Source organism: Bos taurus, chromosome 5 (assembly GCF_002263795.3).
Source record: "Bos taurus isolate L1 Dominette 01449 registration number 42190680 breed Hereford chromosome 5, ARS-UCD2.0, whole genome shotgun sequence".
NCBI lineage: Eukaryota > Metazoa > Chordata > Mammalia > Artiodactyla > Bovidae > Bos > Bos taurus.
This window is the reverse complement of record NC_037332.1, coordinates 80951358-80975335: the sequence shown is the minus strand read 5'-3', so window position 1 is coordinate 80975335 and position 23978 is coordinate 80951358.

Below are 23978 nucleotides of genomic sequence, written 5' to 3'. Positions count from 1 at the left end.
ATCTTGATTCCAGCTTGTGTTTCTTCTAGTCCAGCATTTCTCACGATGTACTCTGCATATAAGTTAAATAAGCAGGGTGACAGTATACAGCCTTGACGTATTCCTTTTCCTATTTGGAACCAGTCTGTTGGTCAATGTCCAGTTCAAACTGTTGCTTCCTGACCTGCCACCTGCCTTGTCTCCTTAGGTAAGTTTATCCTTAGATATTTAATTATTTTTCTTGTAATGGGGAATAGGACTATTTCCTTAATTGCTCTTTCTGATTTTTCATTGTTTTTATATAGAAATTCAAGTGATCTGTGTATTGATTTTGTATCCTGCCACTTGGCTAAATTCACTGATTAGCTCTAGTAATTTTCTGATACTGTCTTTAGGGTTTTCTATGTAGTTTCTTGTCATCTGCAAACAGTGAGAGCTTTACTTCTTTTCTGATCTGGATTCATTTTATTCCTTTTTCTTCTCTGATTCCTGTAGCTAGGACTTCCAGAACTATGTTGAATAACAGTGGCAAAAGTGAACACCCTTGACTTGTTCCTGATCTTAGGGGGAATGCTTTCAGTTTTTCACCATTGAGAATAATATTTGCTGTAGGCTTATCATATATGGCCTATACTATGTTGAGTTAGGTTCATTCTGTGCCCATTTTTTGAAGAGTTTTAATCATAAATGGATGCTGAATTTTGTAAAAGGCTTTTTCTACATCTATTGAGATTATGACATGGTTTTTATCTTTCAATTTGTTAATAATTTATGTTCATCAGTGATACTGGTCTGTTTTGTGTTATCTCTGTTTTTGGTATCAGGGTGATGGTGGCCTCGTAGAATGAGTTTGGAAGTGTTCCTTCCTCTGCACTACTTTGAAAGAGTTTTAGAAGGATAGGCATTGCTGCTGCTGCTGCTAAGTCGCTTCGGTCGTGTCCGACTCTATGTGACCCCATAGACGGCAGCCCACCAGGCTCCCCCGTCCCTGGGATTCTCCAGGCAAGAACACTGGAGTGGGTTGCCCTTTCCTTCTCCAATGCATGAAAGTGAAAGGTGAAAGTGAAGTCTCTCAGTCGTGTCCGACTCTTAGCGACCCCATGGACTGCAGCCCACCAGGCTCCTCCGTCCATGGGATTCTCCAGGCAAGAGTTCTGGAGTGGGGTGTCATTGCCTTCTCCGAGGATAGGCATTAGCTCTTTGCTAAATGATTGATAGAATTCTCCTGTGAAGCCCTCTGGTCCTGGGATTTTGTTTTTTGGGTGATTTTTGATCACAGCTTCAACTTCAGTGCTTGCATTTGGGTTGTTCATAATTTCTATTTCTTCCAGGTTGAATCTTGGAAGACTGAAGTTTTCTAAGAAAGTGTTCATTTCTTGCAGGTTATCCATTTTATTGCCATATAGTTGTTAAAAATAACCTCTTATAATCCTTTGTATTTCTGCATTGTCCTTTGAAACTTCTTTTTCATTTCTAATTTTGTTGATTTGACTCTTCTCTCTTTTCTTTTTGATGGATCTGGCTAAAGTTTTGTCAATTTTGTTTATCTTCTCAGCAACCAGCTTTTAGCTTTAGTAATCTTTGTTATTGTTTCTTTCATTTCTTTTTCATGTATTTCTACTCAGATCTTTATGATTCCTTTCTTTCTTGTACTAATTTTGGAAATTTTTTTCTTCTTCTTTTTCCAGTTGTTTTAGGTGTAAAGTTAGGTTGTCTATTCGAGGTTTTTCTTGTTTCTTGAGGTAGGATTGTATTGCTATAAACTTCCCTTTTAGAACTGCTTTTGCTGCATCCGATAGGTTTTGAGTTGTGTTTTCATTGTCATTTGTTCCTAGAAACTTTTTGATTTCCCTTTTGATTTCTTCAGTAACCTGTTGGTTGTTTAGAATCATGTTGTTTAATCTCCATGTGTTTGTGTTTCTTACAGTTTTTTCCTTGTAATTGATATCTAGTCTCATAGAAGATGCTTGACACAATTTCAATTTTCTTAAATTAACTGAGGTTTATTTGTGACCCAAGATGTGATATATGACAATGTTCCATGTACACTTGAGAAGGTATATTCTTTTGCATTTGGACGGAATGTCCTGAAGAAATCAATGAGATTCATCTCATCTAACGTATCATTTAAGACTTGTGTTTCCTTATTAATTTTCTGTTTTGATGACCTGTCCATTGGTATGAGTGGGGTGTTAAAGTCTCCTACTATTATCGTGTTACTGTCAGTTTCCCCTTTTATATCTGTTGGCATTTGTCTTATGTATTGAGGTGCTCCTATGTTGGGTGCATAGATATTCATAATTGTTATGTCTTCCTCTTGGATTGATCCTTTGATCATTATGTAATGTCCTTCCTTATTGCTTGTAATCTTCTTTACTTTAAAGGCAATTTTTTTCTGATATGAGGATTGCTACTCCACCTTTCTTTTGCTTCCTATTTACATGGGATCTATTTCTCCATCCTCTCATTTTCAGTCTATATGTATCTTTAGGTCTGAAGTGTGTTTCTTGTAGACAGCATATATGTGGGTCTTGTTTTTGTATCCCTTCAGCCAGTCTGTGTCTTTTGATTGGTGCATTTAATCCATTTACATTTAAAGTAATTATTGATACATATATTCCTATTGCCATTTTCTTAATTGTTTGGGGTTGATTTTGTAGATCTTTTTCCTTCTCTTGTATTTCTTGACTATTTAAGTCCCTTTAACATTTGTTATGAAGTTGGTTTGGTGGTATTTAATTCTCTTAATTTTTGCTTGTCTGAAAAGCTTTTTATTTCTCCACCAATTTTGAATGAGATCCTTGCTGAGTACAGTAATCTTGACTGTAGATTTTTTCCCTTTCAGTACTTTAAATATATCCTGCCATTCCGTTCTGGCCTGCAGAGTTTCTGCTGGAAGATCAGCTGCTAAGCATATGGGGTTTCCTTTGTATGTTCCTTGTTACTTCTCCCTTGCTGCTTTTATTTTTATTTTTTTAAAATTTAAATTTATTTATTTTAATTGGAGGCTGATTACTTTACAATATTGTATTGGTTTTGCCATACATCAACATGAATCTGCCATGGGTGTACACATGTTCCCCATCCTGAACCCCACTCCCACCTCCCTCCCCGTATTCTTTCTTTGTGTTTAGTCTTTGTTAGTTTTATTAGTATGTGTCTTGAATGTTTCTCCTTGGGTTTACCCTGTATGGGACTCTTTATGCCTCTTGGACTTGATTGACTATTTCCTTCTCTGTGTTGGGGAAATTTTCAACTACCATCTCTTCAAATTTTTTTTCGTACACTTTCTTTTTCTCTTCTTCTTCTGGGACGCCTATACTTCGAATCTTGGTGCATTTGATACTGTCCCAGGAGTCTCTGAGACTATCCTCAGTTCTTTTCATTCTTTTTACTTTATTCTGCTTTTCAGAAGTTATTTCCACCATTTTAACTTCCAGCTCACTGTTTCATTCTTTTGCTTCGGATATTCTGCTATTGAGTCCTTCTAGAATATTTTTAATTTCAGTAATTGTGTTGTTTGTCTCTGCATGTTTAATCTTTAATTCTTCTAGGACATTGTTAATTGATTCTTGCATTTTCTCCATTTTGTTTTCAAGGTTTTTGATCATCTTTACTATGATTATTCTGAATTCTTTTTCAGGTAGTTTGCCTATTTCCTCTTCATTTATTTGGACTTCTGTGTTTTAGTTTGTTCCTTCATTTGTATAGTATTTCTCTGCCTTTTCATTTTTAAAAAAATTTATTGTGTTTGAGGTCTCATTCTCTCAGGCTTCAAGAAAAGTTGAATTCTTTCCTTGAAGAAAGGTTGAATTCTTTTTTCCTTTCAGTTTCTACCCTCCTAAGGTTGTTCCAGTGCTTTGTATAAGCTTCATATAGGGTGAGATTTGTGCTGAGTTTTTGTTTGTTTGTTTTTCCTCTGATGGGCAAGGCTGAGTGAGGTGGTAATCCTGTCTGCTGATGGTTCGGTTTGTATTTTTGTTTTCTTTGTTTAGATGAGGTGTCCTGAACTGGGTGCTAATGGTGGTTGGGTGATGCTGGGTCTTGCATTCAAGTGGTTTCATTTGTGTGAGTTCTCACTATTTGATACTCTCTAGGGTTAGTTCTTTTTCAATGAGTCAGCTCTTCGCATGAGGTGGCCAAAGTACTAGAGTTTCAGCTTCAGCATCAGTCCTTCCAAAGAACACCCAGGACTGATCTCCTTTAGACTGGACTGGTTGGATCTCCTTGCAGTCCAAGGGACTCTCAAGAGTCTTCTCCAACACCACAGTTCAAAAGCATCAATTCTTCAGTGCTCAGCTTTCTTCACAGTCCAACTCTCACATCCGTACATGACCACAGGAAAAACCATAGCCTTGACTAGACGGATCTTTGTTGGCAAAATAATGTCTCTGCTTTTTAATACACTATATAGGTTGGTCATAACTTTCTTTCCAAGGAGTAAGCTGGGAGGGATTGGGGCAGGAGGAGAAGGGGACGATAGGATGAGATGGCTGAATGGCACCACCAACTCGATGGACATGAGTTTGCGTGAACTCCAGGAGCTGGTGATGAACAGGGAGGCCTGGCGTGATACAATTCATGGGGTCACAAAGAATCGGACATGACTGAGCGACTGAACTGAACTTAACTGAAGGTTAGTTCTCTAGTAGCCTAGGGTCTTGAAGTCAGTGCTCCCACTCCAAAGGCTCATTGCTTGATCTCCAGTCAGGAACAAAGATTCCACAAGTGGCTTGTTAAGGCATTAAGTGAGATTAAAACAAATATCCCAAAATGAGAAACCAAAGATGAACCCCAGACAAATGGCAGTTACAAAGTCAGGGAAATAATAATTAAAATAATGGAGTATACACATACACATATACACCCATGTGCAAAGTCAAAACAGACCAACAAACATAAAGTACAGGAGATTTACCCATCTACCAAAGAAAATCAAAAATTATACTTACCAGTTAAGAGCAAGACTAAGTACAAACTGGAAAACAAAGCTAAAGCAAAGTGCCAAGTGGGTAATAAAGCAATGAAAACAAAACTAACAAATATATTGAGAGGAAAGGAAGGAAATAAAAGAAAGAAAGAATATTTATGCAGATTTAAATAGAGGTAGATTAAGATTTATATACATTAAAGATTAACTGCAAGGGGAAAAGAAGAGTAGGAAATGCAAAAAAAGGAATAAATGTAGAAAAAATATAATAGCTTTAAAAAATTAAAATTATAAAAAAGACAAAAAAAAAAAAGAAAACGGAAGAAGAAGAAAAAAGGAAAACTCCACAAAACTGCAAAAGCCCAATGTAGAGACAGAGGTTTATAACAACAATAGAAACTATGACTGATTATACACATATACATATACACCCATAAGCCAAATCAAAACAGTCCAACAAAAATAAAGTACAATAGATTGACCCAGCAAAGAAAGGAAACCAAAAATTATATCTACTAGAACAAAACTAATGAAAACACAAACTGGAAAACAAAACTGAAGCAAGGCACCAATTTGTGAATAAAGCAATGAAAATAAGACTAACAAATATATTGAGAGGAAAGGAGAGAAAGAAAAGAAAGAAAGAATAGATATGTGAAGTTAGATAAAGGTAGATAATGTAGATTTATATATGTTAAGGATTAAGTGCAATGGGAAAAGAACAATAGGAAAAGCAAAGGAATAAATATAGAAAAATAATAATAGATTAAAAAATTAAAAGTTAAAATTAAAAAAAGAGAAAACAAAAAAGAGGGAAACCCCACAGAACTGTAAAAGCCCAACATAGAGGCAGAGGTTTATAACAGCAATAAAAATGTGACTGAAAAAAAAAAAAAAAAGCTCAAAACTTAACTGGATTTCATAGTGCCCCATAAAATCGACAGCTATAACTGAGCAGGGAAAAAAACGAACAAAAAAAGAGAGGAAAAAAAAAAAAAAATACAAGAGAATCTACAGAACAAGCCAATAAATAAGAATAATAAATGTTTTTATTGAGTTACTGCTGTCAGAGTCCTTTCACTCGCTGGGAGTCACAGTCAACCTTACCTCCCTAGGATGCCCTCTACTACTGTGCTGATCACTGAACCTGTTGCAGGGGCAGCTCAGATTCTAATCTGGCCCTGCTCCTGTGTGTTCTTGATTTCAATGTCCACAAGCTATCAGAACTAGTGCGTTTTCTTTTGTAGGAGCTCTCAATAACCTTTTATTATTCCATGGACAGAGTCTGCCTAGTTGATCATGTGGATTTAATCTACAGCTTGTACAGCTGGTGGAAAGGTTTTAGATCTTGTTCCTTAGACACACTGCGCCTGGGTTTCAATTCTGGTTTTATTTCCACCTCTACATGTAGGTTGTCCCCTGGGGTTTGCTCTTGAGGCTGCCCTGGAGGACTTGGGTTTGCCCCTGTGAGAGCCAGTTGTGGAGGTGGTGCATCTGCTTGGGTCACAGGGATTCGGGCAGCACCATGTACTCAGGGGAGTTGGCAGCTAGGGCAGCAGGAAATAGTACTCTAGTAGGGCCACCCAAGACAGATGGGTCATGGTGGAGAGTTCTGACACAATGTGGTCCACTGAAGAAGAGAATGGCAAACCACTTCAGTATTCTTGCCTTGAGAACCCCATGAACAGTAAGAAAAGGCAAAAAGATAGGATACTGAAAGATGAACTCCCCAGGTTGGTAGGTGCCCAATATGCTATTGGAGATCAGTGGAGATCTCCACTGATAACTCAATAACTCAAGAAAGAATGAAGAGACTGAGCCAAAGCAACAACAACACCCATTATGGATGTGACTGGTGATACAAGTAAAGTCTGATGCTGTAAAGGCAATACTGCATAGGAACCTTGAATGTTAGGTCCATGAATCAAGGCAAATTGGAGGTGGTCAAACAGGAGATAGCAAGAGTGAACATCAACATTTTAGGAATCAGCGAACTAAAATGGACAGGAATGGGTGAATTTACCACAGATGACCATTATATCTACTACTAAGGGCAAGAATCCCTTAGAAGAAATGGAGTACCATTATAGTCAATAAGAGTCCAAAATGCAGTACTTGGAGGCAATCTGAAAAACAACAGAATGATCTCCGTTCATTTCCAAGGCAAAACATTCAATATTGCAGTAATCCAAGCTACTGCAATATTGCCCCGACCAGTAATGCTGAAGCTGAATGGTTCTATGAAGACCTAGAAGGCCTTCTAGAACTAACACCACCAAAAGATGTTCTTTTCATTATAGGGGATTGGAATACAAAGTAGGAAGTCAAGAAATATCTGGAGTAACAGGCAAATTTGGCCTTGAAGTACAGAATGAAGCAGGGCAAAGGCTAATAGAGTTTTGTCAACAGAACATACTGGTCATAGCAAACACCCTCTTCCAACAACACAAGAGAAGACTCTACACATGGACATCACCAAGTGGTCAATACTGAAATCAGATTGATTATATTCTTTGCAGCCAAAGGTGGAGAAGCTCTATACAGTCAGCAAAAACAAGACTGGGAGCTGAATGTGGCTCAAATCATGAACTCCTTATTGTCGAATTTAGACTTAAATTGAAGAAAGCAGGGAAAACCACTAGACCACTCAGGTATGACCTAAATCAAATCCCTTATGATTATACAGTGGAAGTGACAAATAGATTCAAGGGATTAGATCTGATAGATAGAGTGCTGGAAGAACTATGGACAGAGGTTCCTGACACTGTACAGAGGGCAGGGATCAAGACCATACCCAGGAAACAGAAATGCAAAAAGGCAAAATGTTGTCTGAGAAGGCCTTACAGATAGCTGTGAAAAGAAGAGAAGTGAAAGGCAAAGGAGAAAAGGAAAGATATATCTATCTGAATGCAGAATTCCAAAGAATAGCAAGGAGAGATAAGAAAGCCTTCTTCAGTGACCAATGCAAAGAAATAGAGGAAAACAATAGAATGGGAAAGGCTAGAGAACTCTTCAAGAAAATTAGAGATACCACTGGAAAATTTCATGCAAAGATGGGCTCAATAAAGGACAGAAATGTTATGGACCTAACAGAAGCAGAAGATATTAAGAAGAGGTGGCAAGAATAGACAGAAGAACGATACAAAAAAGATCTTCATGACTCAGATAACCACATGGTGTGATCGCTCACCTAGAGCCAGACATCCTGGAATGAAAAGTCAAGTGTGCCTTAGGAAGTATCACTATGAACAAAGCTAGTGGTGGTGAAGGAATTCCAGTTGAGTTATTTCAAATCCTAAAAGATGATGCTGTGAAAGTGCTGCACTGAAAATGACAGCAAATTTGGAAAACTCAGCAGTGGCCACAGGACTGGAAAAGGTCAATTTTTTCATTCCAACCCCAAAGAAAGGCAATGCCAAAGAATGCTCAAACTATCTCACAATTGCACTCATCTTACATGTTAGTAAAGTAATGCTTAAAATTCTCCAAGCCAGGCTTCAACAGTACATGAATCTTGAATTTGCAGATGTTCAAGGTGGATTTGTAAAAGGCAGAGGAACAGATCAAATTGCCAATAGCTGTTGGATCATCGAAAAAACAAGAGAGTTCCAGAAAAACATCTACTTCTGCCTTATTGACTATGCCAAAGCCTTTGACTGTGGATCACAACAAACTGTGGAAAATTCTTAAAGAGTTGACATTACCAGACCATTTGACATGCCTCCTGAGATATCTATATGCAGATCAGGAAGTAACAATTAGAACTGGACATGGAACTATAGACTGGTTCCTAATTGGGAAAGGAGTATGTCATGGCTATATATTGTCACCCTGCTCATTTTACTTATATGCAGACTACATCATGAGAAACGCTGGGCTGAATGATGCACAAACTGGAATCAAGATTGCCGGGAGAAATATCAATAACCTCAGATAAGCAGATAACACTACCCTTATGGCAGAAAGAGAAGAAGAACTAAGGAGCCTCTTGATGAAAGTGAAAGAGGAGAGTGAAAAAGTTGGTCTAAAATTCAACATTCAGGAAACTAAGATCATGGCATCTAGTTCCATCACTTCATGGCAAATAGATGGGGAAGCAATGGAAACAGTGAGAGCCTTTTTGGAGTGGGGGCTCCAAAATCACTGCAGATGGTGACTGCAGCCATGAAATTAAATGATGCCTGTTCCTTGGAAGAAAAGTTATGACCAACCTAGACCGCACATTAAAAAGCAGAGACATTACTTTGCCACCAAAGGTCCATCTAGTCAAAGTTATGGTTTTTCCAGTAGTCTTGTATGGATGAGAGAGTTGGACTATAAAGAAAGCTGAGCGCTGAAGAATTGATGCTTTTGAACTATGGTGTGGGAAAAGACTCTTGAGAGTCCCTTGAACTGCAAGGAGATCCAACCAAGAAGAGATCCTAAAAGAAATAAGTCTTGAGTATTCGTTGGAAGGACTGATGCTGAAGCTGAAATTCCAATATTTTGGCCACTGGATGGCAAGAACTGACTCATTTGAAAAGACCCTGATCCTGGGATATATTGTAGGCAGGAGAAGAAGGGGATGACAGAGGATGAGATGGTTGGATGGCAGCACCAACTCAGTGGACACGAGTTTGAGTAAACTCCGGGAGTTGTTGATGGACAAGGAGGCCTGGTGTGCTGCAGTCCATGAGTTCGCAATGAGCTGGACATGACTGAGAGACTGAACTGAACTGAAGAAGGGCATGGCAACAAGTATGGCCAATACGCTCCAGTATTCTTGCCTAGAGAACCATCCTTGGTGATCGAGACCCCTGGTAGACCACAGTCTACACAGCCGCAAAGAGTTGGACACAACTGAAATGATCCTGGACACATAGACACATGATTTTTTTTTGCCTGTGTCACTCTTCCCCAGTGAGAGTTGAATGTGAAGGTTGCATAGCTGCTTGGCTTGCAGGGCCCCTGGCTGCACCAAGTGTACAGGGACATGAACTGCCTACACCACAGGAGTTATGGCCCTATCAGAGTCTTTTTTCATGCCTCTTGTAGCTGGTAATCAGAAGGCCTCTTCAGCCAGTCTTTCTCTGTAGCTCTGCCCATTCAGGCACTTACAGGGTTCTCTTGCCTGGGGTCCTTCTCTGTTGCTTGGTGTGTCAGTCACATAGAGGGGCCCCCCAGCTGGGCTCCTACTCTGTAGTTCAGTTCATTATGCATTTGATGGGTCAGCCTCTCTATTGTTCAACTGCCAATCCTGGCTTGTGGGGAGAGAGGCTATGGTGATGGCTCCACCCACTATGTGTGACTCAGCAGTATCGTTTTGCTTCCATGGCTGCCTGGCTTTCCTCCACTGGCATTTCCCACCACGATTTCCTCCCTCATGTACCCTTCTTCCATCTTTCCACAGTCAACAGCATTCCTCGCCCCGGGATTGCTCCACAATCCCTAAACTCCAGCTCCCAGATGCTGCAATTCCAGGGTACCAGCATTCCTGTCTGGGGTATGTATGGCTGCATCAAGGACTGTCTAATTCTCATTCCATTTAGGCTGCCACAGATCAACTGTTTCACTCTCAGACTTAAATGTTTCTCCTATGACTCAGACAATTGCCCCGATGTCGGGATCGGTTCCCTGCTTCAGTTCCCCCATCCACTGAGGGCAAGTCCAATCCTACTTACATTCCACTTTTTCTCCCTAATTCCTTTGTCCTAACAAGTTTTGCATGGTTCTATATATTCTTTTCCATTGATCAGATACTCCTGTCCACTCTCAGCTGGTGTTCTGCATACACTTCTGTGTCTGAAGTTGTATTCCTGATGTATCTGTGGAGAGAGGTATACTCCACATCCCCCTACTCCTCTGCCATTTTGTTCTTTCCCTATGTTCTGCTTTTAAAAAATTTAAACCTTGGGCCAGTGCTTCTGTGTGTGCTATTATTTCAACCTACTTATTTTTAATGGATCCTAATCCAATTTCTGGTAGCTCAGTTGGTTAAGAATCTACCTGCAATGCAGGATACTGTGATTTTCCTGGCTTGGGAAGATCCCCTGGAGAAGGGATAGGCTACCAATTCCAGTATTCTTGGGGTTCCCTTGTGGCTCAGTTAGTAAAGAATTGGCCTGCAATATGGGAGACCTGGGCTCGATCTCTGGGTTGGGAAGATCCCCTGGAGAAGGGAAAGCCTACCCACTCCAGTATTCTGGCCTAGAGAATTCCATGGACTGCATAGTCCATGGGGTCTCAAAGAGTCAGACACAACTGAGTGACTTTCACTTTCACAATCCAATTTCTTAGTATATATTTTAGGTCACAGGGAAGATGACTTGTATCTTTTTTTTTTTTTTCTCTTATGCAGTTATTATTAAAAGTGCAGTTTTCTAGGTCATTGTTCTCAACCAATGGTCATTTAGTCCCCTATCCCATGGGACATTTAGCAATATATTTTGCTTTGCAGGTGGCACAGTGGTAAAGAATCTGCCCGGCAGTTCAGCAGACATAAGAGATGTGGGTTTGATCTGTGGGTTAGGAGTAGGACATGGCAATCCACTCCTGTATTGTTGCCTGGAAAATCCCATGGACAGAGGAGCCTGGTGGGCTACAGTCTATGGGGTCACAGTCAGACATAAGTGAGCATTCATGGAGACATTTTTGTTGTCACAGCTAGGGAAAGGTGCTGCTGGCAGCTGGTGAATAAGGCCAAGGATGCTGCTCAACACCATACAATATATACAGGGCAAGATCCTTTGAAGAAAGTGAATCTATTTTGCAGATACCAAGGTTAGGAATAACTGGGAACCAGAGGGCAGTTTGTAATGGACAGACACTTAAGGTGGCTCTCTGTACCCGCTTCCTCATGTTCATGCCTTTGTGTGATTCCTCCCTTGGATGTGGACAAAAAATATAACTTGTTTCTAACCATTAAAATAGGACAAGGGTGAGGATGTATGTGACTACATTATACAGGATAGTTGCTCTCATTTCGCTGGGGCCTCTCTGTGCTTTGCCAGCTTTGTTAAGCAGTCATGTTGGAGGATCTCATATGGCTGGAATCACAGGTATCCATGAAGAGCTGAGAGTGGACTTGCAAAGAGCCAGCAAGAAGCTGAGGCTTTCTGTCCTACAACCAGAGGAGCTAAATCTTGCCAGCAACCCAATGAGCTTCGAAATGGGTCCTTTGCTAGGATAAGAGAACAAGTCTTGGCTAATATCTTGATTGCTCTCTTGTGAGTCACTGAAGAAAGGGCCCTTCTAAGACATGCCTGGACTACTGAACCATAGAAACTATGAGATAGTAAATATGTGTTGATTTGAGTCATTGAATTTGTGATAACATTGTTACACAGCCACAAATAATTAATACACTAGAGTTTTTATTTTTATGTATTTTGAAATATTATCATTGTATGTAATTATATATATATATACTATATAACATTGAAATTATAATTTTTAAATTTTCAAGGATCTTTTTCATTGACTTTCTGTTGTCTTTTTGTAGGCTTTACTTATTTTCTTAATTTATTTGCCAACACTTTATTGAGAAAAAGTCCCTTCAGGCCTGGGATTTGCTCTCAGAGTAGACAAATGTTTTAAAGCAATTCTCTGTTTCCATCAATGTCTGTTCTAATGAGGAATTAGAAGCTCCACCCACCCCCATCCCAGCACATGTCCTGACATTAAGGATGCTTTTTACCACCTGTTCAGTGTGATGCCCAGTAGGCATTCACATGTTGTGAATGTGCAGCTCTGAAGTAGGTAGGCATCTTCTTGTACTCAGATTGTCTGGTCCTATTACTAAGCTAGAGATTCAGGTGCAGCTGACAGCAGTCTTTTAAACAATATAGAGCTTGAAATACTTCACCCCAGCACCTGCTATGCCCAGTATGCTTCCTCTTTACATCCTTTCTTATAATACTTTTCCTTAGATGACTCAGTTATCCTGACACCAGTCAGGGTTCTTGGCCTTCTCCAATCAATAGAAATTGGTAGAAGTCTAGTGAAGAAATTCAGACAAGACTATATTGGAGCTTCTGTGGCCACAGGAGAGAGTCAAAATGAGTAACATGTTCCCTTGCTTTCTCCCGGATACAGGGTGAGAGTGGTGAGCTGGTGTCTTATATAGGTTGATGGTATGGGTATGTTCAAGGATCAGGCCACAGGGGTGGCTTAGGCAAGTTTAGGGCTTGCCAACCCCTTTGGTGGTGTTGAGTGCAGATGTCACACACAGTACACTGCTTTTTCTCCCAACACCTTGTTTTTGCTCCAAGCTCTTCAGAAATCACCGTTGAGGACTTTTTTCACTCTTTTTGTATCTTGTTGTCCAGAATTTGCCCCAACTGTGTATGCACACAGTTATTTTTAGTTCTTTATAGTTTCTTTGTATTTGTTGCTCAAGGAGACATTTGTCCAGGTACAAGCTGCAGCAAAGGATTCCAGGCCCCAGGTCCCAGCCTGTCTCAATCCCAAGATACAGACTTTATAATAAGGAAAAGTTGCTGATTTGGGAGAAGGAATGAATAGAATGGGGGAGCAATGATTTTGCCTGACACACAGTTCCTAAGCATTTGTTGAGTGTGCTGTTTTCTTCCTGAATTTTACACACTCTCTCACACCCTCTGTGTTGGGGCAAAGTTTTATTACCTCCTTTGGGGCCCTCTGTTCAGTTCTGATTCAAAAGGTGGAGTATATGTGTAATCTGAGAATTATGCAAGTTATGGAAGCCCTTCACCACAACAAGGCTGTGATCCATGAAGGAAAAATAAGAAATATTCTTGAAATGTGTGTGTGCTCAGTCGCCCAGCTGTGTCCAAGTCTTTGCGAACCCACGGACTGTAGTCCAATAGGCTCCTCTGTTCACGGAATTTTCCAGGCAAGAGTACTGGAACAGGTTGCCATTTCCTACTCCAGGGGATCTTCCTGACCCACAGACTGAACCCATGTCTCTTGCATCTCCTGAGTTGGCAGGTGGATTCTTTACCACTGTACCACCTGGTAAGCCCCAAGGTATGAGCCATACCATGCAGGGCTACCCAAGGTGGAAGAGTCATAGTGAAGAGTTCTCACAAAACATGGATTACTGGAAGAGGAAATGGCAACTCACTCCAGTACTGTTGCCTCAAGAACCCCATGAACAGTATGAAAAGGCAGAAAAAAAAAATACCAGAAGATGAGTCCCCCAAGGTCAGAAGGTGTCCAATATTCTACTGGAGAAGAGTAGAGGGCAATTACTAATAGAAATCATATTGATTATGTTCTCTGCCAACAAAGATGGAGGCTCTCTCTACAGTCAGTAAAAACAAGCCCTGGTCTGACTGTTGCTCAGATCATGAGTTCCTTATTGCAAAATTTAGCTATAAATTGAAGAAATGGGAAAACCACAGGACCTTTCAGGTATGACCTAAATCAAATCTCTTATACAGTGGAGATAATGAATGGATTCAAGGGATTAGATCTGACAGACAGACTGCCTGAAGAACCACAGTCAGAGGTTCATGACATTATATAGGAGGCAGTGACCAAAACCATGCCAAGAAAATGCAAGAAGGCAAAATGATTGTCTGAGGAGGCCTATAAATAACTGAGGAAATAAGAAAAGTGAAAGGCAAGGGAGAAGGGGAAAGATATATCTAACTGAATGCAGAGTTTCAGAGAATAACAAGAAGAGATAGAAAGGTCTTCTGAAATGAAAAAAATGCAAAGAAATAGAGGAAAACAAAGAATGGGAAAGACTAGAGATCTCTTCAAGAAAATTAGTGATACCAAGGAAATATTTCATGCAACATTGGGAATAATAAAGGATAGAAAGAGCAAGGACCTAAGAGAAGCAGAAGAAATTAAGAAGAGGTGGCAAGAATACACAAAAGAACTATACAATAACCATGTAAATGACACAGATAACCATGATGGTGTGATCACTCACCTAAAGTCAGATATCCTGAAGCGTGAAGCCAAGTGGGCCTTGAAAATCAAGAAAGCATTACTATGAACAAAGTTAGTGGAGGTGATGGAATTCCAGCTGAGCTGAAATTTCAGATCCTAAAAGACGATGCTGTTAAAGTACTGCACTCAATAAGTTAGCAAATTTTTAAATATAAATTTATTTATTTTAATTGGAGGTTAATTACTTTACAATAAATTTGAGTTGTTTAAGGCAAAAAAAAAAAAAAAAAGTAAGTAAGTAAGTAAAGTTGCTTAGTCGTGTCCAACCTTTGCGACCCCATGGACTGTAGCCTGCCAGGCTCCTCTGTCCATGGGATTCTCCAGGCAAGAATACTGGAATGGGTTACCATTTCCTTCTCCAGGGGATCTTCCCGACCCAGGGATCGAATCCGGGTCTCCCACATTGCAGGCAGACGCTTTAACCTCTGAGCCACCAGGGAAGCCCCTAAACTCAGCAGTGGCCACAGTACTGGAAAAGGTCAGCTTTTATTCCAATCCCAGAAAGGGGAAATGCCAAATAATGCAGCTAGGCTTCAGCATTACGAGAACAGAAAATTTCAGATTTACATGCTGGGTTTAGACAGCAAAAGAGACACAGATGTATAGAACAGTCTTTTGGGCTCTGTGGGAGAGGGAGGGGGGGATGATTTGGGAGAATGGCATTGAAACATGTATAATATCATATATGAAATGAATCACCAGTCCAAGTTTGATGCAGGATACAGGAAGCTTGGGGCTGGTGCACTGGGATGACCCAGAGGGATGGTAAGGGGAGGGAGATGGGAGGGGGGTTCAGGATTGGGAACACGTGTAAACCCGTGGCAGATTCATGTTGATGTATGGCAAAACCAATACAATATTGTAATGTAATTAGCCTCTAATTAAAATAAATAAATTTAAAAAAAAGGCAGAGGAACCAGAGATGAAATTGCCAACACTTAATGGATCATAGAGAAAGCAAGGAAATTCCAGTAAAACATCTGCTTCATTGACTAGCTAAAGCCTTTTGCTGTTTGGATCACGAGAAACCGTGGAAAATTCTTAAAGAGATGGGAGTACCAGACCACCTTACCTGTCTCTTGAAAAACCTGTTGGCAGGTCAAGAAGCAACATGAACAATGACTGGTTCAATACTGGGAAAGGAGCATGACAAAGCTGTGTTCTGTAACTTTGCTTATTTAACTTCTATGCAGAGTACATCATGAGAAATGCTGGGCTGGATGAATAAAAAACTGGGACCAAGATTGCTGGGAGAAAAATCAACAACCTCAGATAAGAAAGTGAAGAGGAACTAAAAAGTCTCTTGATGAGAGTGAGAGAGGAGAGTGAAAAAGCTGATTTGAAACTCAACATTAAAAGAACTAAGATCATGGTATCCAGCCCCATCACTTCATGGCAAATAGAAGGGGAAAAAGTAGAAGCAGTGACAGACTTTATTTTCTTGGGCTACAAAATCACTGTGGACTGTAACTGCAGCCATGAAATTAAAAGACATTTGCTCTTTGGAAGGAAAGCAATGACAAACCTAGATAGCATATTAAAAAGCAGAGACATCACCTTGCCAACAAAGGACAATATAGTCAAAGCTATGGTTTTTCTGATAGTCATACATGGATGTGAGAATTGAACCTTAAAGAAGGTTGAGCATGGAAGAATTGATGTTTTTGAATTGTGGTGCTGGAGAAGACTCTTGAGAGTTTCTTGGACTGCAAGGAGATTCAACCAGTCAATCCTAAAGGAAATAAACCCTGAAGAGCCATTGGAAGGACTGATGCTGAAGCTGAAGCTGCAATATTTTGGCCACCTAATGCAAAGATCTGACTTATTGGAAAAGATCTTGATGTTGGGAAAGAGTGAAGGCAAAAGGAGAAGGGGACGGCAGAGAACGAGATGGTTAGATAGCATCACTGACTCAATGGACATGAATTTGAGGAAGCTTCAGGAGATAATGGAAGACAGAGGAGCCTGATGTGCTGCATTCCAGGGGGTTCCTGGTGTGCTATATTCCATGGGGTTGCAAAGATTCAGACACGACTTAGTGAGTGAGCAAGAAGCTGAGATATGCATTTCATTCTATTCTTATGGATAATCCATTCAGTGGAAATTCTCCCTGCATTATGAGTTACATTTTTTTCTTATTTTTTATTTATAGCATCAGTCCCCAAGCTTTTGGCACTAGGGACTGTTTTCGTGGAAGACAATTTTCCCATGGACTAGCTTGGTGAATGGTTTCAGGATGATTCAAGTGTGTTACATTTATTGTGCACTTTATTTCTATTATTATTACATCAACTTCACCTCAGATCACCAGGTAATGATCCTGGAAGTTGGGGTCCCTGATTTGCAGTACCGTCTGTTTTGTTTAAACCCATGAATGTTTTAATTTAATGGAAAATCTAGAAAAGTTGTATCAGACATAGTGTCTACTACAATGTGAACTTCTAAACTTATCTTTTTTGCTTCTTTTAATGAACAACTATGGGATTGGAAGGACACTGACACACATTTTCCACTGAATCTAGGTTTGCAGCTATCACTTTTTCCCTACCTTCTTTTTTTGAAAGACAGGTAGGAATGAAATAGAATTCCCTAAACATTGAGTACCTCATATTGACTGAAATGGCACAAGATAGATTCACATACAGCATTGAATTTAATCTCATTTAAAACCTTGTGAGTAGGTGTTTTCCATTTCAATGAGGAAATCAAGTTTTAGAAAGTATAAAACATTTTTTCTTAAATGCATATGTTGAGAGGGCTTCCCTGTGGCTCAGATGGTAAAGAATCACCTGCAATACAGGGACCTGGATTCACCCTGGGTCAGAAAGATCTCCTGGAGAAGAGAATGGCTATCCACTCCCACAGTCTTGAACAGAATTCCATGGACAGAGGAGCCTCGAGGGCTACAGTCCACGGGGTTGTAAAGAGTCAGACGCGACTGAGAGACTAACGCTGTCAATTTTCACTTTTGTGTGTTGAAAATGGCATTCAAACCAAAATCTTTTGACCTCAGGTGTTATAGTCAGGAAAATCAGGACCCCAGGTACTTGGACAACTTTGAGTTATTTCTTCAGCTTTCACGTTGATCTGCAATGGGTACCATCTTGCCTTTTATGCAGTGGGGCTTATGAGTATCCTTGTTCTTTGAATTGGGATTATATAAATGGAATAGGCTGAATAAGGCCATGAACTACAGCTGTGGCTCATGTGAGCATTAAGATGAGCTCCACAGAATCTGGATACCTCCTTCATTTGGACACAGTGAGGCTGTTGGCCCAGTTATCTTTCTCAGTGCTGATATATTTTTCCCAACCCAGATTTTGGAACACAGTTGGCTTGGTGTGTTGGAGATATCCTTTGGACATTCTTACATCTGGAAGGGCTCTGCCTCCTCCCTTTGTAGCATGTTCAGTTCTGTTTCACATGGACTCTCGCTCCACTCAAACACAGGTGATTTACCTTATGAGCTTCAAATCATGAGTCCTTCTGGATACTGTTATTCTTCTCTTTCAGCAAGTTATCATTTAATATTTAATACAACTTTTCTTCTATTAGGGTTCTTTAAGTCTTGGTCAAATTTCTATCTTGGTAATAATTTTTAACTTGTTACCCCTACATCCTTTTCCAGCCACATTTTAACAAATATTTAAATCAGACCACATCTTAGCTATATACTTTTTTTTTTTTTTTTTGCCATTTTTAGGGAGGAAATTGACTCTTAAAATACTAAAATTGATTCATCTGAAGCTTCCTGTGAGGTCTATATCAATGACCTTGGTGTTTGTGCTACTTATGTGTCAGCATATTTCTCAAGGGGAAGGTTTCTATTATATTATTTATTTGGTTTTTATTTTAGTGAAGATTTCTGCCAGCTTTCCTTCTACTTTTGTCCAAGGGCAGGTTATATCTACATTATGGTATAGTAAAGACCCTCATTTCTTACTTGCTCCACAGTAAAGTCTTCTTCCTTTCTGTGGGTAAAGCTGCAATATAGAGCTCCAAGATGCACATGTGTAATTAGCACATGGTAGCTAAAAAGCATATGTCACCCAATTTTGGGGTTAACCCTGCCCGGCCCAGGATAAGCTCCAATACTTGATATTTCAAGACTGAAATCTCTTAATGGTTTACAAAACTGGCTGAGAAGTACAGCAGAGGGTATCAGACTATTAAACCCATTAATCCATGGGTTGATAAACTTCTCTGTAATGGGACAGATAGTAAATATTTCAGGGTTATTTTAGTGCGGGCGGCTGCAACCAGTGCACTTAGCATGGCTGAGAGGAGCTACCCCAAATCCGAGGTCAGGGGCAGAAGCCGGGAGGACCCCACGCCCGAGAGGAGGCGGCGAAGAGGAGTTACCCAACGTCCGAGGTCAGGGGCGGCAACCGAGTGGAGCTACCCCAAGTCCGAGGCCAGGGGTGGCAGCCGGGAGGAGCTACCCCACGCCGGAGGCCAGGGGCGGTGGCCGGGAGGGGCAACCCCACGTCCAAGGAGCGGTGGATGCACGGGCGCAGGAGGGCCTAGAGGAGCTATTCCACATTCAAGGTCAGAAGGGGCAGCAGTGTGGAGATACCCCTCGTCCAAGGTAAGAAGCAGCGGCTGCGCTTTGCTGGAGCGGCTGTGAAGAGATACCCCATGTCCAAGGTAAGAGAAACCCAAGTAAGACGGTAGGTGTTGCAAGAGGGCATCAGAAGGCAGACACACTGAAACCATACTCACAGAAAACTAGTCAATCTAATCACACTAGGACCACAGCCTTGTCTAACTCAATGAAACTAAGCCATGCCCGTGGGGCAACCCAAGACGGGTGGAGAGGTCTGACAGAATGTGGTCCACTGGAGAAGGGAATGGCAAACCACTTCAGTATTCTTGCCTTGAGAACCCCATGAACAGTATGAAAAGGCAAAATGATAGGATACTGAAAGAGGAACTCCCAAGGTCAATAGGTGCCCAATATGCTACTGGAGATCAGTGGAGAAATAACTCCAGAAAGAATGAAGGGATGGAGCCAAAGCAAAAACAATACCCAGCTGTGGATGTGACTGGTGATAGAAGCAAGGTCTGATGCTGTAAAGAGCAATATTGCATAGGAACCTGGAATGTCAGGTCCATGAATTAAGGCAAATTGGAAGTGGTCAAACAAGAGATGGCAAGAGTGAATGTCGACATTCTAGGAATCAGCAAACTAAAATGGATTGGAATGGGTGAATTTAACTCAGATGACCATTATATCTCTACTACTGTGGGCAGGAATCCCTCAGAAGAAATGGAGTAGCCATCATGGTCAATAAAAGAGTTCAAAATGCAGTACTTGGATGCAATCTCAAAAACGACAGAATGATCTCTGTTCGTTTCCAAGGCAGACCATTCAACATCACAGTAATCCAAGTCTATGCCCCACTCCAGTAACGCTGAAGAAGCTGAAGTTGAACAGTTCTATGAAGACCTACAAGACCTTTTAGAACTAACACCCCCAAAAGATGTCCTTTTCATTATAAGGGACTGGAATGCAAAAGTAGGAAGTCAAGAATCACCTGGAGTAACAGGCAAATTTGGCCGTGGAATATGGAATGAAGCAGGGCAAAGACTAATAGAGTTTTGCCAAGAAAATGCACTGGTCATAGCAAACACCCTCTTCCAACAACACAAGAGAAGACTCTACACATGGACATCACCAGATGGTCAACACCGAAATCAGATTGATTATGTTCTTTGCAGCCAAAATGGAGAAGCTCTATACAGTCAGCAAAAACAAGACCAGGAGCTGACGCAGACTCAGCTGACTCAGGTGGCTCAGACCATGAACTCCTGATTGCCAAATTCAGACTGAAATTGAAGAAAGTAGGAAAAACCACTAGACCATTCAGGTATGACCCAAATCAAATTCCTTATGTTTATACAGTGGAAGTGAGAATTACATTTAAGGGACTAGATCTGATAGATAGAGTGTCTGATGAACTATGGACTGAGGTTCGTGACATAGTACAGGAGACAGGGATCAAGACCATCCCCATGGAAAAGAAATGCAAAAAAGCAAAATGGCTGTCTGGGGAGGCCTTACAAATAGCTGTGAAAAGCAAAGGAGAAAAGGAAGATATAAGCATCTGAATGCAGAGCTCCAAAGAATAGCAAGAAGAGATGAGAAAGCCTTCCTCAGCAATCAATGCGAAGAAATAGAGGAAAACAACAGAATGGGAAAGACTAGAGATCTCTTCGAGAAAATTAGAGATACCAAGGGAACATTTCATGCAAAGATGGGCTCGGTAAAGGACAGAAATGTATGGACCTAACAGAAGCAGAAGATATTAAGAAAAGGTGGCAAGAATACACAGAACAACTGTACAAAAAAGATCTTCACGACCCAGATAATCACGATGGTGTGATCACTCACCTAGAGCCAGACATCCTGGAATGTGAAGTCAAGTGGGCCTTAGGAAGCATCACTATGAACAAAGCTAGTGAAGGTGATGGAATTCCAGTTGAGCTATTTCAAATCTTGAATGATGATGCTGTGAAAGTGCTGCACTCAATATGCCAGCAAATTTGGAAAACTCAGCAGTGGCCACAGGACTGGAAAAGGTCAGTTTTCATTCCAACCCCAAAGAAAGGCAATGCCAAAGAATGCTCAAACTACCGCACAATTGCACTCATCTCACATGCTAGTAAAGTAATGCTCAAAATTCTCCAAGCCAGGCTTCAGCAATACATGAACCATGAACTTCTGATGTTCAAGTTGGTTTTAGAAAAGGCAGAGGAACCAGAGACCAAATTTCCAACATCTGCTGGATCATGGAAAAAGCAAAAGATTTCCAGAAAAACATCTATTTCTGCTTCATTGACTATACCAAAGCCTTTGACTATGTGAATCACAATAAACTGTGGAAAATTCTGAAAGAGATAGGAATAGCAGACCACCTGACCAGCCTCTTGAGAAACCTGTATGCAGGTCAGGAAGCAACAGTTAGAACTGGATATGGAACAACAGACTGGTTCCAAATAGGAAAAGGAATACATCAAGGCTGTATATTGTCACCCTGCTTATTTAACTTATATGCAGAGTATATCATGAAAAATGCTGGGCTGGAAGAAGCACAAGCTGGAATCAAGATTTACTGGAAAAACATCAATAACCTCAGATATGCAGATGACATCACCCTTATGGCAAAAAGTGAAGAGGAACTAAAAAGCCTCTTGATGAAGGTGAAAGAGGAGAGTGAAAAAGTTAGGTTAAAACTCAACATTCAGAAAATGAAGATCATGGCATCTGGTCACATTACTTCATGGGAAATAGATGGGGAAACAGTGGAAACAGTGGCAGACTTTATTTTTCTGGGCTCCAAAATCACTGTAGATGGTGACTGCAGCCATGAAATTAAAAGATGCTTACTCCTTGGAAGAAAAGTTATGACCAGCCTAGATAGCATATTCAAAAGCAGAGACACTACTTTGCCAACAAAAGTTCGTCTAGTCAAGGCTATGGTTTTTCCAGCCGTCATGTATGGATGTGAGAGTTGGACTGTGAAGAAGGCTGAGCACCGAAGAACTGATGCTTTGGAACTGTGGAGTTGGAGAAGACTCTTGAGAGTCCCTTGGATTGCAAGGAGATCCAACCAGTCCATTCTGAAGGAGATCAGCCCTGGGATTTCTTTGGAAGGAATGATGCTAAAGCTGAAACTCCAGTACTTTGGCCACCTCATGTGAAGAGTTGACTCATTGGAAAAGACTCTGATGCTGGGAGGGATCGGGGCAGGAGGACAAGGGGATGACAGAGGATGAGATGGCTGGATGGCATCACTGACTTGATGAACGTGAGTCTGAATGAACTCTGGGAGTTGGTGATGGACAGGGAGGCCTGGCGTGCTGTGATTCATGGGGTCACAAAGAGTGGGACACGACTGAGCAACTGAACTGAACTGAACTGATGGATCATATATATATGGCCAATTACTGCATGGCAAATGGAAGGGGAAAAGGTGGAAATTGTAACAGATTTCCTCTTCTTGGGCTCCAAAATCACTGCAGACAGTGACTGCAGCCCTGAAATCAGAAGACAGTTGCTTCTTGACAGGAAAGTGATGACAAACCTAGGCAGTGTGTTGAAAAGCAGAGGAATTACTCTGCCAACAAAGGTCCATATAGTCAAGGCTATGGTCTTCCCAGTAATCACATATGGTTGTGAGAGCTGAACTGTAATGAAGCCAGAACACCAAAAAAATTGATACCTTCAAACTCGGTGCTGGAGAAGACTCCTGAAACGCCTTTGGACAGCAAGGAGGTTAAACTAGTCAATCTTAAGGGAGATCAACCTTGAATATTCACTGGAAGGACTGATGCTGAAGTTGAAGCTGCAATATTTTGGCCACCTGATGCAAACAGCCAACTCATTGAAAAAGATCCTGATGCTGGGAAAAATTGAAGGCAGGAAGAGAAGGGGATGACAGAGTATGAGACGGTTGGATAGCATCACTGACTGAATGGACATGAGTTTGAGCAAACTCTGGGAGATAGTGAAGGACAGAGAAACCTGGTGTGCTGCAGTCCATGGAGTCACAAAGAGCCGGACACTACTAGGTGACTGAACAACAACAATGGGCCGTGTGATTTCTATTGCAACCACTAAACGTTTCTATTATCATATGAAAACAGACAGAGACTATATGTAAATAAATAGACTTAGCTGGGGGCGGTCCTAAGATGGCTGAGGAATAGGACCGGGAGACCACTTTCTCCCCACAAATTCATCAAAAGATCATTTGAATACTGAGCAACTTCCACAGAACAACTTCTGAACGCTGGTGGAGGATACCAGACACCCAGAAAGGAAGCCCATTCTCTTCAAAAGGAGGTAGGACAAAATATAAAAGACATAAAGAGAGACAAAAGAGTTAGGGATGGAGACCTGTCCCAGGGAGGGAGTCGTGAAGGAGGACAAGTTTCCAAACACCAGGAAGCCCTCTCACTGGCGGGTCTGTGGGGGAGTTTTGGAATCTCACAGGGCAACATAACCATAAGGAAAAAAAAAAAAAACGCACAGAATACGCGCCTAACCTCAACTACCAGCGGAGAAGTAGCCCAGAGGCTTGCGTCAGCCACCAGCAAGCGGGGGCTGGACAGGGAGGTGTAGGATTGCATGCTTAGGGTAAGG